Raw genomic sequence first — 19,272 nt, 5'->3', positions numbered from 1 at the left:
TACCCCAATCTAATGAGGTAAGTATTCCCATTCAAGGAATCATCTCGCATCCCGGAAGCCGCAAAGTGACGGAACCCTGACCTGGGAACACCGACAGAGCAGGGTGCGCGCGTGGAGTTTATACCGAGACAGAGAAGCACTCCAAGAGGCTAACCACATATCTACACAGGAAGCTTAAGGGATACCTTTACCATCAGAAGTACATCCCTACATACTCCAGGAGGCTAACGAAACTGGAATAGCCATTGTATTCGGATGCAAGGAGGAGATCCAACTATCTACACATACCCCCAGTGCGGCATACTTACCTCAATAGATTGGGTAATATCTGGTAAGGGTATTGAATACCACCTATTACTTTATATCAGCTGAAGTTTGGAGATTCACCACTGATTGAATACACCCTAAGGACTTATATGAACCATATTTTTATAGTTTCTGACATAGTGGATATACAGGCGCTGTAAAACCTTTGTACCCATATATATATATATATATATATATATATATATATATATATATATATATATATATATATATATATATATATATATAGATCCAAGAGAAGGTAAAATATAGAGGCGCTTAGTGTAAGGAGCTAGTTACAGTATCTATAATAAGACACATAAAGTACAAAGAGTTACAATAATGCACTGCTAAATAATATTAGGGGAAAAACCCAGATACATATAAAGCTATCACAGAGTTTGCAGTAGTAATGTTTACAATTATGTTGCTAATATAAAATAATGTTGCTAATATAAAACACCTGCAGCTATCTGTATAATATATAGAGATACTAGTCTAGCAAATAATATTGATATTACTAGAACACCACAGATGACAAAAAAGTATCGCAGTACATACAGTTAGTACAGGCAATTTACCAAAGAAAAACCACAAGAATGTGCATGCAGTTAGAGTCCATATGTGATACTGTTGTGAAAAAAAGGAGAAAAAAGGTGGAAATCCCAAGGTGGCGGATCACACTGTCCCCTCAAGGGGTTCTACTTACTCTCCTTTACCTCAATCTGTATGAGGTAAGTGTCGCGTGAGGTAAGTAGAAAATCCTTCCTTGTAGTGGCAAGTATCCTATGGCTTGTTTCCTGTCTTCCAACGCTTTCACTCACATAAATGAGATGGAAAAAAAACAGAAAGGTGGTAATAGTGCAACCCCGTTAATAAGGATATATATGCACAATTCTGTATAGAATAACACTCACACTAGACAACCTCAAATGGATATGAGGTATTTTATTAGCATAATAGGATAAAACCAGGTATTGGCATGAACAGTATTCGTATTTTAAAAACAGTTCAGTGCAAGATAAATATAGCATATAGAAGTCCTAACGCATTTCGAAGGTCTACACACATACACGACCTTCTTCTTCAGAGGAAAAGTGATTACTGACTAAGTAAATCCTACGGCTTTAAAGCGGAGCTGCGACACGCCCCTATGGACTCCAATTGGATCCTCAGATCACATGGCCTTCAGTAACAAGATACGGAGTGAAGAAAAGGCTGCCATAATTGTTACTGGCATTAATGCAAAAGTATTGGCTGTTCAAAAAGTCTGATGGACCGACGCTCTGGGGCTTATAATAAATTGAAAGATACAATAATTTAGAAAGCCGTCCATATAGGCGTTGTTTACATTTATGCAACTGGCAGATTAGAACGCTCTTGATAGACAACCAATAGCACATGAGCTTATAAAAGTTATATCGGAAGCATACATTAGTACGTAAGATTAATAAATACATAAATTAAAATTCTTATACTAAATATGGTACAGTACATCTCAGTATTTCACAATTGCATAACATTCCAATAAATAATTAATAATATTTATATAAAAAACATGATGGTCATAGTTAAATATATTAAGAAATTAATATACTACTTAATATGATATAAATATGGTATAAAAATATATATACAAATCAGTTTAAAAAAGGAAAAGAAAAAAAGACTGTTTTAAAGGACCTATATTTTTATTATAAATAGGGAACCTCAATACATCTACTAAATGAATAAATATAATGAAAAATTGTAATGGGAAAATGAATTGGAAAATTAAATGTATAAAGAAAAGAAAAAAAAAAATTTTCAGAGATCAATGAGAAATGCATACGAACTAATATTGGTTAAAAGGTTGTTAAAAAACTTTAATAAATACATATATGCACACTAAAATAATCTTTTTAAAAAAAATATATATATATACTAAGAGAGAGGGTTTCGTGAACCAAGGAACCAGGATTGCAGGGTCACAAAAATCCAATGAAAATCCAAATTAGAATTGGAAAGTCGAAATACAGATTAAAAATCCAGATGGAGTGGGAGGCTGGAAGGCCATAATATTTGGGATTAGAAAAAAGGAGGGAGTATATTCTAATTCTTATTCTGGTGAAATTTATATGATTTAAATTAAGATGCTAAGTTAAAAAGGCCGCCAGATCGATATCCTTATTAAGACCTTTGGGATTCAGGGAACCTAGAGTATATATCCAGTATGTTTCCCTTTTTCTGAGTTTAAGTTCTCTGTCCCCCCCTCTTTTATCCTGTTGTACACACTCGATTATTGTTCCTTTGAGGCAAGATGGTTTTTGATTATGTTTTTCTCTGTAGTGGGCCGACAAACTATGGTTCTTCTCACCATTTTCAATATTATTGATATGTTCGAGTTGCCTCTTCTTAAAGGGTCTTGTGGTTCTACCCACATATTGAAGGCCACACCCACATTGTAGTAGATATACAACAAAATCCGTCCGGCAGTTACAAAGGCTTTCAATTTTGTATTTTTTATTATTAGTCACCGTGGATATAAACTCCTTAGTTGGTTTATTTGATGAAAAATGGTGTGTACAGGCTATGCAATTTTTTCTATTGCATTTGAAATAGCCAGTCGTCTCTTTGTTCAGCCAATTGGTTTTTAAATGGCTCTTGGACTTCAACTGGCTTGGGGCCAGGATATTCTTCAGATTTTGTTTTTTTCTATAGATTAGTCTTGGCTCCCTCCTTGTAATAGAGTCAAGAAAGGAATCTTTTTTCAGAATATGCCAATGCTTTTTTATTATATTCTTTACTTCCCATGTTCCTTCATTGTATGTTGTCACAAAATTAACATTTCCTGAATATTCCTTTTCTGTTTCGTGTTGTTTTGTTGTTTTAGAGACTTGTTTGCCTGTATTGAGGAGTCGTTTTCTATCCATGGTATTTACTTTTTTCATTGCTTCCGATAGATTATAGGTGTTATATCCTCTTGCTTTGAATCTTTTACTAAGATTCTTAGCCTCTCTATCGTAATCCTGTTTTTTAGAACAGTTTCTTTTCAGCCTTTGGAACTGTCCCATAAGGATATTCTGGATCCATTTCTTGTAGAGGCCGCTTTTAGCATGGAGATATCCATTGCTGTCTGTGGCCTTCTTGTAGAGTTTGGAATGGATCTCATTGTTTTCCTGGAAAAGAATGACATCTAAAAAGTCTATCTCATGGGGGTTTGTCTTACTTGTAAATGATAAGTTGAAATCATTGATGTTTAATTTGTTTACAAACAACCCTCTCTCTTAGTGTATATATATATATATATATATATTTTAAAAAGATTATTTTAGTGTGCATATATGTATTTATTAAAGTTTTTTAACAACCTTTTAACCAATATTAGTTCGTATGCATTTCTCATTGATCTCTGAAAAAAAAAATTTTCTTCTCTTTATACATTTAATTTTCCAATTCATTTTCCCATTACAAATTTTCATTATATTTATTCATTTAGTAGATGCATTGAGGATCCCTATTTATAATAAAAATATAGGTCCTTTAAAACAGTCTTTTTTTCTTTTCCTTTTTTAAACTGATTTGTATATATATTTTTATACCATATTTATATCATATTAAGTAGTATATTAATTTCTTAATATATGTAACTATGACCATCATGTTTTTTATATAAATATTATTAATTATTTATTGGAAATATTATTATATGCAATTGTGAAATATTATTATATGCAATTGTGAAATACTGAGATGTACTGTACCATATTTACTATAAGAATTTTAATTTATGTATTTATTAATCTTACGTACTAATGTATGCTTCCGATATAACTTTTATAAGCTCATGTGCTATTGGTTGTCTATCAAGAGCGTTCTAATCTGCCAGTTGCATAAATGTAAACAACGCCTATATGGACGGCTTTCTAAATTATTGTATCTTTCAATTTATTATAAGCCCCAGAGCGTTGTTCCATCGGACTTTTTGAACAGCCAATACTTTTGCATTAATGCCAGTAACAACTATGGCAGCCTTTTCTTCACTCTGTATCTTGTTACTGAAGGCCATGTGATCTGAGGATCCAATTGGAGTCCATAGGGGCGTGTCGCAGCTCCGCTTTAAAGCCGTAGGATTTACTTACAGTCGGTAATCACTTTTCCTCTGAAGAAGAAGGTCGTGTATGTGTGTAGACCTTCGAAACGCGTTAGGACTTCTATATGCTATATTTATCTTGCACTGAACTGTTTTTAAAATACGAATACTGTTCATGCCAATACCTGGTTTTATCTTATTATGCTAATAAAATACCTCATATCCATTTGAGGTTGTCTAGTGTGAGTGTTATTCTATACAGAATTGTGCATATATATCCTTATTAACGGGGTTGCACTATTACCACCTTTCTGTTTTTTTTCCATCTCATTTATGTGAGTGAAAGCGTTGGAAGACAGGAAACAAGCCATAGGATACTTGCCACTACAAGGAAGGATTTTCTACTTACCTCACGCGACACTTACCTCATACAGATTGAGGTAAAGGAGAGTAAGTAGAACCCCTTGAGGGGACAGTGTGATCCGCCACCTTGGGATTTCCACCTTTTTTCTCCTTTTTTTCACAACAGTATCACATATGGACTCTAACTGCATGCACATTCTTGTGGTTTTTCTTTGGTAAATTGCCTGTACTAACTGTATGTACTGCGATACTTTTTTGTCATCTGTGGTGTTCTAGTAATATCAATATTATTTGCTAGACTAGTATCTCTATATATTATACAGATAGCTGCAGGTGTTTTATATTAGCAACATTATTTTATATTAGCAACATAATTGTAAACATTGTTCTATAAGAGTAGGGGGTGCCCTAAATTACAATTGTAACAATGGTAAGGTGTAATACTATAAGGTATAATACTCTTGTATACAATTTTCTAGCAATCAGATCAGAATAATCAAATGTCAAATACAATAAAGGAGAAGAAAAAAAAAAAAAAAGGATTAAATAATAAATAAAGATTTATAATGCCACAACAAATCGTGTGACACTCTATTCAACAAGTGAGCGACACTTGATATTAATTGTAACAGTTCAGGTTACTTAGTAGAAAGTCACTGTGTGGAGAACAGATATTATAGAGGCAGCAATCTGTAAAGAATCCGGCCGGGATCCCAAAAAGATGATCTACAAAACATAAAAAAGACAGATGCGCCACATGGCCCAATATTGTATGTTCAGCGGGGTAGATATATTCTAGTGGTGTCAATATTAACTCACAATCTAGGGAGCACTTCAGTTAGTGCAGCAGGAGCAGTCTGGGATCAATCACAGTCACCCAGCAGACCGACCTCTAGGGCAAAATAGTATGGTTCTGTAGTGGAGATACAAGCAAAAACAAAAGTGCCTATATGGCCTAGTACTGTTTGAACCAGAGGATGGTGTTCTGTATATTTCCTCAGCCTGAGGAAACAGTCTGAGACTGAGAAACGCGTCGCTTGTTTTTATTGGTTTTATCTATTAAAGTACCAACTTTTTATTTAAACACTTGCTATTGTGTATCATTTGGACCTAACCTGATTCTTGAGAGCTCTGCGGCTCTGCCTGCTGTGAAAACCTGCCATAGTCTGTTGGGTGACTGCATTGATCCCTTCCTGCCTGATTAGCATCAATGAAGATGCTATACAAATTGTGAGTATATTTTCAAATATACAGAACACCATCCTCTGGTTCAAACAGTACTAGGCCATATAGGCACTTTTGTTTTTGCTTGTATCTCCACTACAGAACCATACTATTTTGCCCTAGAGGTCGGTCTGCTGGGTGACTGTGATTGATCCCAGACTGCTCCTGCTGCACTAACTGAAGTGCTCCCTAGATTGTGAGTTAATATTGACACCACTAGAATATATCTACCCCGCTGAACATACAATATTGGGCCATGTGGCGCATCTGTCTTTTTTATATAATTGTAAACATTACTACTGCAAACTCTGTGATAGCTTTATATGTATCTGGGTTTTTCCCCTAATATTAATTAGCAGTGCATTATTGTAACTCTTTGTACTTTATGTGTCTTATTATAGATACTGTAACTAGCTCCTTACACTAAGCGCCTCTATATTTTACCTTCTCTTGGATCTATATTTTTTGGGCTCTATTAGTCTTGTGGGGTTTGGGGATCCCACTTTTCTAATAAGTAATTTTGGGGCAGCATAGTGAGCTAACTACACTTCATTTATAATTATAATTATAATATTCCAATATAATAATATTTATCTTCAGGTAATTCATTAGCACTACCTATACTTGCGCCGGTGTCACAATCTTTCTCTTTGTCCACATTTTACTCCCCTGTGATAGGCTGCAATATAGGTGTTTGCCAATAATATTATTTTAACTATATATTTTACTATTATTATTTTTTATTATAGCAATCTAACACTTGAGATATATATATATATATTTCCTCTTTTTTAATCAGCTCCCACTATAGAGTATAACTTTTTATCTCACAAACAAGAGATTTCAATTAGTTAATATGGATCTAGAATATGGAGATTATTTTAATCCTAATTCTAGATCAAGAAATCTATCTATCCCTGAGGATACCTTAGTAGAATCAGAGATTCTCCAATTAATAGATCCCAAGGTTCTCCTGGGTGAATTGGAGAAATTGAGTAAAAAGCAAATTCTCAACTGGCATGATGGAAACAATTTGGCCAGATATAAGAAATATAATATTATTCCTAAGGGTCTGAAACTAGAGAAACAATCAATAGTGGATAGTTTGGAAGTGGAACTACTCACTGAATGGGACACAGCATTGGAAGAATGCTCCAACAAAATGATAGACATCCTTGTGAGATTTAGAAATAAAAAAAGTAGAATCTCTCTCACTACAAATCAAAGACTTGAGAGAAAAACTCAATATCTTTAAGGGGGACACTTATTATAAAGAGCTAGATAGGGAAAATAAAAATAAAATCGAAAAATTTGAATAATTAGTTGAGGCAAGAAAACTCAACAAATTCTATAGAGATTATAATTTAAACAAAAAAGAAAAGGAAGATAATACTGACAATACTTTTTGGGAGGAACAACCAGTAGAGACTCCTAGGGGTGAAAAGGAAGCTTTTAATTGGCTAGAAATAGAGTCCCCAAACTTCTCCACTAACACTCAATTTAGAGAACTCAATGAGAATGCAAATAATGGAATAGAGCATACAATGAACAAAACAAAAAAGGGGGAGGTACAGGGTGCCAGAAATGCAGGGAATGCAAAATCCAATAACACCCATTATGGGTATAAAAAGGGTGGCCAAGGACATGGCCATCAAGGTCATTCTTTTCAAAGAAACTTTGATAAAGAAAGAGAGATGGGAAATAGAAATTCCAATTCAAGAAGACATTTTAACCCCCCACATAGTAACTATAACCGCTCAGAATTGTATTTTGAACCCAAACAAGTATACAGAAATGGGTATCACAATTCAAGAGGAGGATATAATATGGAATATCATAATCAACATTGGAGAAAGAACTCCTATCAGAACCGCAACTATGGGTATAGTGAACGCCATGATAGAGGTTTCACTGGGGGTGCATATCATAATTATGATCCCAATTACTACAGAGAGAGAACCTACAGCTCCAGAGCAAATATGGAGAAACAAACAGGTCCATGGAGAGATAATGTTTTCCAAGAACCCCAGATAACAGACAATGCTGTAGATAACAGATCTGTTCATTTTTTGGAGAACAATCCAAGAAAAACAGAGAAAAGGAAAAATACACTTCCTCAACCTCCAGCAGAGATACTCCAATGGAGAACAAGGGGGCAACAAAAAATGGGAAACGGGGAACTAGAGGAGGCAGAGGAGGAAGAAAATCTGGGGGCAAAAAGAAGAAAACCGACGCAGATTCTACAGACCAAGATGTAAAAATGAAAATTTTTAATCTTTCGAATCGTGTGCTATTACCCCATGAGCAGAATCTTTTGGAAAAGGGTCTATCTTTTGCCCCCACTAGGGGACCAAACCCCTTTCAACTTTTCGTGGACTTTAATAAATTCACGAGAAATTTGACTTTGAAACGATATTTCGAAAAATAAAAATCAGAGCAAATCCAAGGCTCTATGAATGTAGAAGAAGATACTCTTCTTACACTAGAATCTCTAGAAATGGAGAGTATACAAATGGAAAATGGAAATACAACTCAAAAGAACATACATACAAATCTAAAACCAAATTCGACTTTTTTTCCCGTGAACGCAAAAGGCAATTTTATTCCTGTTTTTACAAAACTAGTCCAAGAAGACCTGGACAATCTTTGTAAACAATACAGAATTAGGAAAGACAATTTGACAAAAAAAAGAAAGAGATTTTATTAAAACTCTTGAACATGATGATAATGTCATAATTAGAGAAGCGGATAAAGGTGGTGGAATTGTTCTCCAAAACAGAGCGGATTATTTAAGGGAAGCCAGGAGACTACTAGACGACAAAAACACATATCAGAAACTTAAATCTAATCCAACAGATATATTTGTTACAAAATACAAACATCTTTTGGACGATGCCAGAGATTTAAAAATTCTCAATGAGAATGAGTGGAAATACCTTTGAAAACGATACACCAGTGGTAGCGTTATTTTATCACCTGCCCAAGGTCCACAAGAGCTTAGAACAACCTCCCGGTAGACCAATAGTATCGGGTATAGGCTCCTTAACAGCAAAACTCTCGGAGTATATAGACTTCTTTTTACAACCTCTGGTACCTAAACTAAAATCCTTTTTAAGAGATACCCCAGATACACTGGAGAAATTTAGCAATCTAAAATGGAAAGAAGGATACTTGCGGGCTACTATGGATGTTAGTGCATTATACACTAACATCCCACATGAAAAGGGTATTCAATCTGTAGCATTTTGGCTAAAAAAAACGACGATAGTCTACATGAAAACCTACAATCTTTTTTGCTAGATGCCATTAGATTTACTTTGGAAAATAACTTTTTCCTCTTTGAAAAGGATTTCTTTTTACAAGTCACCGGAACAGCAATGGGGACGAAATTTGCCCCAAGCTACGCGAATCTTTATCTGGGACTCTGGGAAGAAGAAGTCATCTGGCAAAACAATGTATATCTACCAAACATCGTAGCTTGGGGTAGATATATAGATGATATCATCCTAATATGGGATGGTAGTTCCACTCTCTTGGATGAATTTGTAAACAAATTAAACATCAATGATTTCAACTTATCATTTACAAGTAAGACAAACCCCCATGAGATAGACTTTTTAGATGTCATTCTTTTCCAGGAAAACAATGAGATCCATTCCAAACTCTACAAGAAGGCCACAGACAGCAATGGATATCTCCATGCTAAAAGCGGCCACTACAAGAAATGGATCCAGAATATCCCTATGGGACAGTTCCAAAGGCTGAAAAGAAACTGTTCTAAAAAACAGGATTACGATAGAGAGGCTAAGAATCTTAGTAAAAGATTCAAAGCAAGAGGATATAACACCTATAATCTATCGGAAGCAATGAAAAAAGTATATACCATGGATAGAAAACGACTCCTCAATACAGGCAAACAAGTCTCTAAAACAACAAAACAACACGAAACAGAAAAGGAATATTCAGGAAATGTTAATTTTGTGACAACATACAATGAAGGAACATGGGAAGTAAAGAATATAATAAAAAAGCATTGGCATATTCTGAAAAAAGATTCCTTTCTTGACTCTATTACAAGGAGGGAGCCAAGACTAATCTATAGAAAAAAACAAAATCTGAAGAATATCCTGGCCCCAAGCCAGTTGAAGTCCAAGAGCCATTTAAAAACCAATTGGCTGAACAAAGAGACGACTGGCTATTTCAAATGCAATAGAAAAAATTGCATAGCCTGTACACACCATTTTTCATCAAATAAACCAACTAAGGAGTTTATATCCACGGTGACTAATAATAAAAAATACAAAATTGAAAGCCTTTGTAACTGCCGGACAGATTTTGTTGTATATCTACTACAATGTGGGTGTGGCCTTCAATATGTGGGTAGAACCACAAGACCCTTTAAGAAGAGGCAACTCGAACATATCAATAATAATGAAAATGGTGAGAAGAACCATAGTTTGTCGGCACACTACAGAGAAAAACATAATCAAAAACCATCTTGCCTCAAAGGAACAATAATCGAGTGTGTACAACAGGATAAAAGAGGGGGGGACAGAGAACTTAAACTCAGAAAAAGGGAAACATACTGGATATATACTCTAGGTTCCCTGAATCCCAAAGGTCTTAATAAGGATATCGATCTGGCGGCCTTTTTAACTTAGCATCTTAATTTAAATCATATAAATTTCACCAGAATAAGAATTAGAATATACTCCCTCCTTTTTTTAATCCCAAATATTATGGCCTTCCAGCCTCCCACTCCATCTGGATTTTTAATCTGTATTTCGACTTTCCAATTCTAATTTGGATTTTCATTGGATTTTTGTGACCCTGCAATCCTGGTTCCTTGGTTCACGAAACCCTCTCTCTTAGTATATATATAAATATATATTTTTTAAAAAGATTATTTTAGTGTGCATATATGTATTTATTAAAGTTTTTTAACAACCTTTTAACCAATATTAGTTCGTATGCATTTCTCATTGATCTCTGAAAAAAAATAATTTTCTTCTCTTTATACATTTAATTTTCCAATTCATTTTCCCATTACAAATTTTCATTATATTTATTCATTTAGTAGATGCATTGAGGTTCCCTATTTATAATAAAAATATAGGTCCTTTAAAACAGTCTTTTTTTCTTTTCCTTTTTTAAACTGATTTGTATATATATTTTTATACCATATTTATATCATATTAAGTAGTATATTAATTTCTTAATATATTTAACTATGACCATCATGTTTTTTATATAAATATTATTAATTATTTATTGGAATGTTATGCAATTGTGAAATACTGAGATGTACTGTACCATATTTACTATAAGAATTTTAATTTATGTATTTATTAATCTTACGTACTAATGTATGCTTCCGATATAACTTTTATAAGCTCATGTGCTATTGGTTGTCTATCAAGAGCGTTCTAATCTGCCAGTTGCATAAATGTAAACAACGCCTATATGGACGGCTTTCTAAATTATTGTATCTTTCAATTTATTATAAGCCCCAGAGCGTTGTTCCATCAGACTTTTTGAACAGCCAATACTTTTGCATTAATGCCAGTAACAACTATGGCAGCCTTTTCTTCACTCTGTATCTTGTTACTGAAGGCCATGTGATCTGAGGATCCAATTGGAGTCCATAGGGGCGTGTCGCAGCTCCGCTTTAAAGCCGTAGGATAAAATACGAATACTGTTCATGCCAATACCTGGTTTTATCCTATTATGCTAATAAAATACCTCATATCCATTTGAGGTTGTCTAGTGTGAGTGTTATTCTATACAGAATTGTGCATATATATCCTTATTAACGGGGTTGCACTATTACCACCTTTCTGTTTTTTTTCCATCTCATTTATGTGAGTGAAAGCGTTGGAAGACAGGAAACAAGCCATAGGATACTTGCCACTACAAGGAAGGATTTTCTACTTACCTCACGCGACACTTACCTCATACAGATTGAGGTAAAGGAGAGTAAGTAGAACCCTTTGAGGGGACAGTGTGATCCGCCACCTTGGGATTTCCACCTTTTTTCTCCTTTTTTTCACAACAGTATCACATATGGACTCTAACTGCATGCACATTCTTGTGGTTTTTCTTTGGTAAATTGCCTGTACTAACTGTATGTACTGCGATACTTTTTTGTCATCTGTGGTGTTCTAGTAATATCAATATTATTTGCTAGACTAGTATCTCTATATATTATACAGATAGCTGCAGGTGTTTTATATTAGCAACATTATTTTATATTAGCAACATAATTGTAAACATTACTACTGCAAACTCTGTGATAGCTTTATATGTATCTGGGTTTTTCCCCTAATATTAATTAGCAGTGCATTATTGTAACTCTTTGTACTTTATGTGTCTTATTATAGATACTGTAACTAGCTCCTTACACTAAGCGCCTCTATATTTTACCTTCTCTTGGATCTATATTTTTTGGGCTCTATTAGTCTTGTGGGGTTTGGGGATCCCACTTTTCTAATAAGTAATTTTGGGGCAGCATAGTGAGCTAACTACACTTCATTTATAATTATAATTATAATATTCCAATATAATAATATTTATCTTCAGGTAATTCATTAGCACTACCTATACTTGCGCCGGTGTCACAATCTTTCTCTTTGTCCATATATATATATATAAACAAAACAAGGAGAAAGGACAGAACATCCAGACCGGAACGGGTACACATCCCATGACCCATAAACAGGCTCAGCTTTATATGTATATGTATGTGTATATGTGTATATGTATATGTGTATGTATATGTGTGTGTGTGTATATATATATATATATATGTGTGTGTGTGTGTGTGTGTGTGTGTGAATCTCTCTCTTTCTCTCTTTCTCTTTTTTTTCTCTTTCTCTTTCTCTCTGTAAAGGGCGGCACTCGCTGGTCTTTCAAAAGTGTACTTTAATCGAAAAAAAGTGACGTTTCGGGGAGACACTTTCCTTCCTCATATGTGTGTGTGTGTGTATATATATCAAACCATCAGACAAGGGTGGCAAGACTACAAAAAAAGAATGTATGAGACAGATCAATGATACTACTCATTTTGAACAGCTTTTGGGAGATCCCACTATTGAGTATCAATTGGAATTTATCCTTAATGGGGCACTAAGACAAGGTATAATAAATAAGGTAGAATTTGATTTTATGTACACAAAAAATCCAAAAACAGCTACTTTTTATACAATTCCTAAAATACATAAAAAGAAACATCCACCACCAGGCAGACCTATAATTTCAGGCCAACAAAACCTGAATGAAAGTATTTCGCAATACATAGATTATTGCTTACAGCCCTTTATGACTGCTCTCTCTTGATTCATTCAAGACACCAATGACATGCTCAAAAAACTAGACGGACTAACGGTGGAGGACAAGACCATCTTGGTTACAATAGATGGGGAGTCTCTGTATTCCTCAATCCCTCATCATTTAGGGATTGAGGCATGCAGATACAACCTAGAACAAAGAGGTTTTGAATATACACCACAAACCAATTTTACTTTGGAACTATTACAGTTAATTTTGGAAAGAAACTTCTTTGTCTTTGATAATAAGTTCTACCGCCAGGTATTAAGAACAGCCATGGGGGCAAGTTGTGCCTCCACATATGCCTGCCTGTACCTTGGAAAGTGGGAGGTAGATAATATACAAAATACATTATCAGAGTATTAAGAGAAAATTGGCCTGTGGGCACGATACACAGATGACGTCTTTGTCATGTGGCAAGGCACAATAAAGGGATTGGAAGATTTTATTAATTTAATGAATCAAAACCAATTGAATTTAAAATTCACATACAAATTTAGCAAGGATGTGATTACTTTCTTAGATCTAGTTATATCTGTAAAAGAGGGTGCCATTCAGACCGAAATGTTCAGCAAAGACACATCAGTAAACACTATATTGAGGGCAGATAGTCATCATATCAATACAGTGACCAAATGAATCCCATATGGGCAATATCTTAGATGTAAGAGTAACTGCTCCACAATAGAATACTTTAATACTCATGCCCAAAAATTAACCAAGAGACTATTAGACAGAGGATACTCTCACAATAATTTAAAACATAATTAAAAGCACTCAAAATAAATCCCCAGGGATAAATATATCCACATTCAATAAAAATCCCCAAGGATGCTAATGATCCACAAGGACGCCGAGCACTGCCGGTGAAGAGAGGGAGCACTTGGAGTGGTATCGTATATACCCGTGCTGGATAAAGCCTCATATAGTCCGGTAAGAGTGGCAAAAGGGCGAGTGGGCAGCTCACTCTACGGTAACATCCCATTTACACCCTGACATCTACAGATTGTGGAACAGGTTCATACCCTCTGGCTTTTGTCCCCATTGAATATGGAACTGTTGTAAAAGCTCAAGTACTTATAAACGATCCTTAGATTTAAGTAAAAGTGTACACAGGGTAAAATACATAAAATAATAGGACACATCAATTGTAGGAGTGAGGGAGTGGTATATGCAATATCATGTTCAAGCCCCCTATTATATGTAGGGAAAACCTACAGAGAACTAAGAGATAGGGTTAAGGAACATAAAAGGGACATTAAAAATAAACAGTGGAGGGGGGGCGGAGCCAACTCTTGAGCCGAGCAGACGCAGATTTTTAGAACTCTGCTCTAAAGCACCAATAAAAGCCACAAATAGCCCTAAAATGCTGTTTTATAAGGCAAATATGACCTCAGATTAAATTATAGCCTTCTCTGACTACATTTTGAGCCATTTGGCAGAGGACTGTGAGAGCAACTGAGGTAACAGTGTCGATGGGGTTTCAGCGTCTCCCTTAGTAGCGAGGAGCTGACTGCCTTCATTGCCTCTACCGGAGCCCTCCAGACTCAGATAGCTCTTAACTGCTAGACTCTTTCACACGGCTCAGCCTGCAGAGGGAGACCTGATCCCCCTTTTAGCTGAGAAGATGGCCTCCTTAATTCTGGATGCATTAACCCTACTAAGCCACCGCATGGACACCCAGTTTGCTAACCTCTCTCGATGCCTGTCTCTCAGCCGAGAAGAAGCACCAGACTCACCAGAAGAAGACTCTGACAATCTACCCACCCCGGTGGCGCATATGCTTGAAGGGGATAAGATGGTGGACACAGCCAGACAAGGCCTCTTTACCTTCTCCCAGCAGCCTGATCTTACCGCCGATGTCACCCTGATGCACCTAACTCCTGTTCCGGAGCGGCCGGCCAGAGTGGGGGTTGAGGTGAACCTGATCACACCCAACAGCTTAGAGGATAACCTGCCTCCTCCTCTATACTTGAAAGCTGCGCACCCCGGCTCTGACATAGAGAAGACTGGTGGCGACGTGAGAAATTTCCACACAGACAGAGGAGTGAGGCCTAAGTCCCTGTTCACGATGCAGTACAGCAGACCTCCCATCTTGTCACTCGTAGAGTCTTTGCTACACAGTGAGCAACCTAGATATAAGGGCAGCATAGTACTGAGAGACCTGTTTCCTCTATCTGAGCTACATTCACGCAGTACTGATGGCAGCATGCAGGTGGGCTCCATGATTCGGTCCATGAACTGTAATACTGTACTAATTAGTAGGGCCCTCCGTGGTCCTCAGGCCGAGCTATGCTGGAAGACCGGCATTGGGTGATGTACCTAAAGATATCCCATTTATATATAGTGGACCCTAATCTCTGCAACTCTATTCTCATGTTTGTTTCACTCTCCCTCCCTGAATGTGGACTTTAATATCTGATGGGCGATCCGGTTAGAAGTTATTATTGTTAAAGGGTTCTATGATTGCTCATGTTCATTTAGCTTATACGCAAGTTTCAACAGTTTAGCGATTTATTGTTACCATTTTTTTTCTTAATCCCTTGTCACATACCAGTGTGATATTGTGGGGGATCATAATGTTTTAGAGGGGATTTCATGTATAAAATGTATTACTAGTGTTCTGAGAGCTAATTCAGATAGCAGCCATGCTGTTATACTTACTTTCACTTCTACTGTATGCAGACTTCCTGCACCCTCCCAACTTTAGAATAGCTGGCGAATAGTTTTAACCCTATTAGGTACCTCTCTCAATATTCTGGTCCATACACCATCAACTATTAATCATGCAGACCTCTGTTCAGCTATAGAAGATAATATACCCTACTAATTCTTGCTTACTTCATATGATATTTATATGTCTATCATATACCACTACATCTGAAGTAATACAAGCAGATAAGCCATTTTGCCTATTGCCCACACATAAATTTACTTAGCAATTATACAGGTTAATGTACAATTAACAATATACATATAGGGAATCCCCCTTATAAGGTTCATATTATATGCTGATGCCCCCTGGATTCACCTCTAGGACGAGTATTGAGTATTGCTTGACTATTTTCACCTCCCAAATTCTTAGTTGGACCTGAGACTGCCATGGAGCTATTTGCCACTAGACTAGTAAAATGGATAAGATGCCCCTATATTAACACCCCCGCTCTATATTAATTACCTGTCTCTTCCGGCATGACCCCTTATGGGGCACACATGGAATACTCCATCCTCCTTATCCCCCCTCCGATCAACTAACATTGGTATAACTACTTACGCCCTTAGGTATACATAACACAGAAAACATATTTTCATCTATAGTCTACATAATACCATGAATATGCTCATCCTGCAACCTTACCATAGTTGGCTCCGCTCTCCTTTCCCCCCCCCTTCCACCTCCCCCATAATTTGAGTGGCTCTTGCCCACTGCACCCCCCTCTCTTTCCCCCTCTTTGTGACTCACCTGTGGTCACCTTAAAAGCCAACTCTCCACATCAAGACAGGTATAAAGGCTATTTTTACTTTCATCATATTATGGATGTGGAGACCAGACTCCAGTTGATAACACATAAAATGAAGTTATATATTGGTTAGCCCAAAATTATAGCTGACACCTCTTTAGTCATGACATACGCCTCCATTTGCTACGGTTTGTCTCTGAATATTGATTTTGATATGATTATTTTTGCACGCCTGAACATCGATATCTCAAAGTGAGGCTTGAAACTGTTACCCTCCTTCTAGCTGCATAGTACACGTCTATGTAACAATATTGTGTGTCATATTTGGATGTTACTATTGTTGATGGGCAAAGTCTGTATTTTATCTCGACTTGAAACTTCAATAAAAAAGTTAAAAAAAAAAAAAATAAACAGTGGAAAGACAGCAGTGTAGCAAGACATTTTCTTAAATGCCATAATAGCTTGGCAATAGGACTAAAAGCGGTAGGCTTAGAGCTTATAGATCTACAAGGAAGAGGGGGAGATTTGGACCAACACCTATTACAGGCGGAATGTAAATGGATCCATAACATGGATACCCTCAAACCAAAAGGTCTAAATGAGGAAATAAATTTTGCACCTTTCCTGTAAAAAACAATTTGTTCCTATATAAACAAAGATATTTACATATGCCATTCCATTCTATTTTAAAATCTGGTGGTAATAAATAAATAAACATTTATGCCTAAATCTAAATGATTGATATGGATAGGGTGATATAGGCTTACCCATAGTACAAGTAGGCAGAAATAGAAATATCCCTGTTCCACAGGCAGTACTTTAAATAAAACAATACAATCAAAATAATTGAAATATTTACTACCACTATATGCCCCTACACAAGAGAATTTGTTCCTTGCAAAATCCCTTGCACCCAATATTGCTGCTTATATACAATTTAATTTACAGCTTTTTCCTTTTCTTTTTCTTAATTTTTCTTTTGATCTTTATGGTTGTATAGATTATATAATACACATCTCCTTTTCAATCAGCCAGATTAGATAGGATAATAGCATAATTAAGTTTTCTCCATTCAAATTGTTAAAGGTGGAATATGTATATATGCTATAGATGTATAGCTTTATGAATTTGGATAGAAAACAGTTCCCTCCCTCAACTATGTGATGCCCCGGCAGTTTTGCAATATCAATTGACTTTTAAAGGAACAATGTTATAATGAATTAACAAGAGTTATTTGTAGGGATTTTAATGTGAAAAAAGATATCCCTCGATACAATGATGCCTTGCAAAATAGGATTTTACGTCACACAGGAAGTATGCTGACTAGAACTTCCTGAAATCATTTAAATTCCCGGAGGGGAATAGAAGTCAGTAGGAAATGATATGCCATGAAGAAGCCGCATACAACTTGCCCTGCGGTGAAACACGTGTACTGTAGCGTCTTTATGTTTTTAGCCTTCGGCTAGCCCAGCCAAAGGAATCTTATCCTATGTGAACTACTGAAGCAAAATCGGATGTGCAAAAGAGTGTGTGGAAAAGCACAACTGACAGCTTGCTGAAGCGATTAAAGTGGTAAAAGGCGCAGACGAAGGGATTTAAACAGCCTAACCAGCAGGATATCTTTACCGACAAGTGTTTGGCATTGCCACAGTGAAAATCCAGACGAAGAAAACTGGTGAGATCGATCCTTTTTGACACTGTAACTATAGGGTCCCTTAGGCGAGGAATATACCTCAGCAGGTTGTACCCTGTAAAGCTGATTGTGTCTATATACTCACAGTACATGACTTGGGATTCTCACAGAGACATTACTGCCTAAAATATTCTGCTTTTGCTGTCATGTTAATTGACTGTTTGCTTGCCGAATCACTGCATTGACTGCTTGACTGAACTGCAAACAAAGCTTTGGCTTGCTTTACCACCATCACCACTGCTAACTATTATTGCTGCTGTCAGCTAACATTGTGGTTGCTCATTAATATAGCGCCACACTAGTGGACTTTAAACTTGCTTACACACACTCTCCAATCACCTGTATTTGGGCAGACTTTTGGTACTTTGGGAATATAAATAAAGAAGTTTAATGGGGGACAGCTTTTCCACAACAATGGACTTTTATTGCCCTCTAGGCAATCAGAGGTCGCATAAATAGTGATCTATCCATCTTCTTTCCCCAATTTGACAAGGATCCATAAGAGCTCTTATACTGAAATACAATTAGTACATCATCCCAATGGCCATTGGTAGATAGGCATCATACTAGAATTTTATGACATTTACTAACCTTTTTTATCATTATATTCATTGTATTAGATTTATTGTTGAATAAAATATTACACTTTTGCATATGAATTTAGAGGCATTGTATTAGTTATGGGAAGGGAATCTGTTTCCAGTCAGTAAGGGACCTCTACACCCAGTGCTTATTTGCTTTATATTCTAATTTGATTATTTATAGATTGTGCTGGCATAGGGCATACTGGAATTTCTTGGTTTTCTCTCTTCTTTTTTTCTTGCATT

This window comes from Bombina bombina, chromosome 3, assembly GCF_027579735.1.
Source record: "Bombina bombina isolate aBomBom1 chromosome 3, aBomBom1.pri, whole genome shotgun sequence".
Lineage (NCBI taxonomy): Eukaryota > Metazoa > Chordata > Amphibia > Anura > Bombinatoridae > Bombina > Bombina bombina.
Note: the sequence above shows the minus strand (reverse complement) of the source record.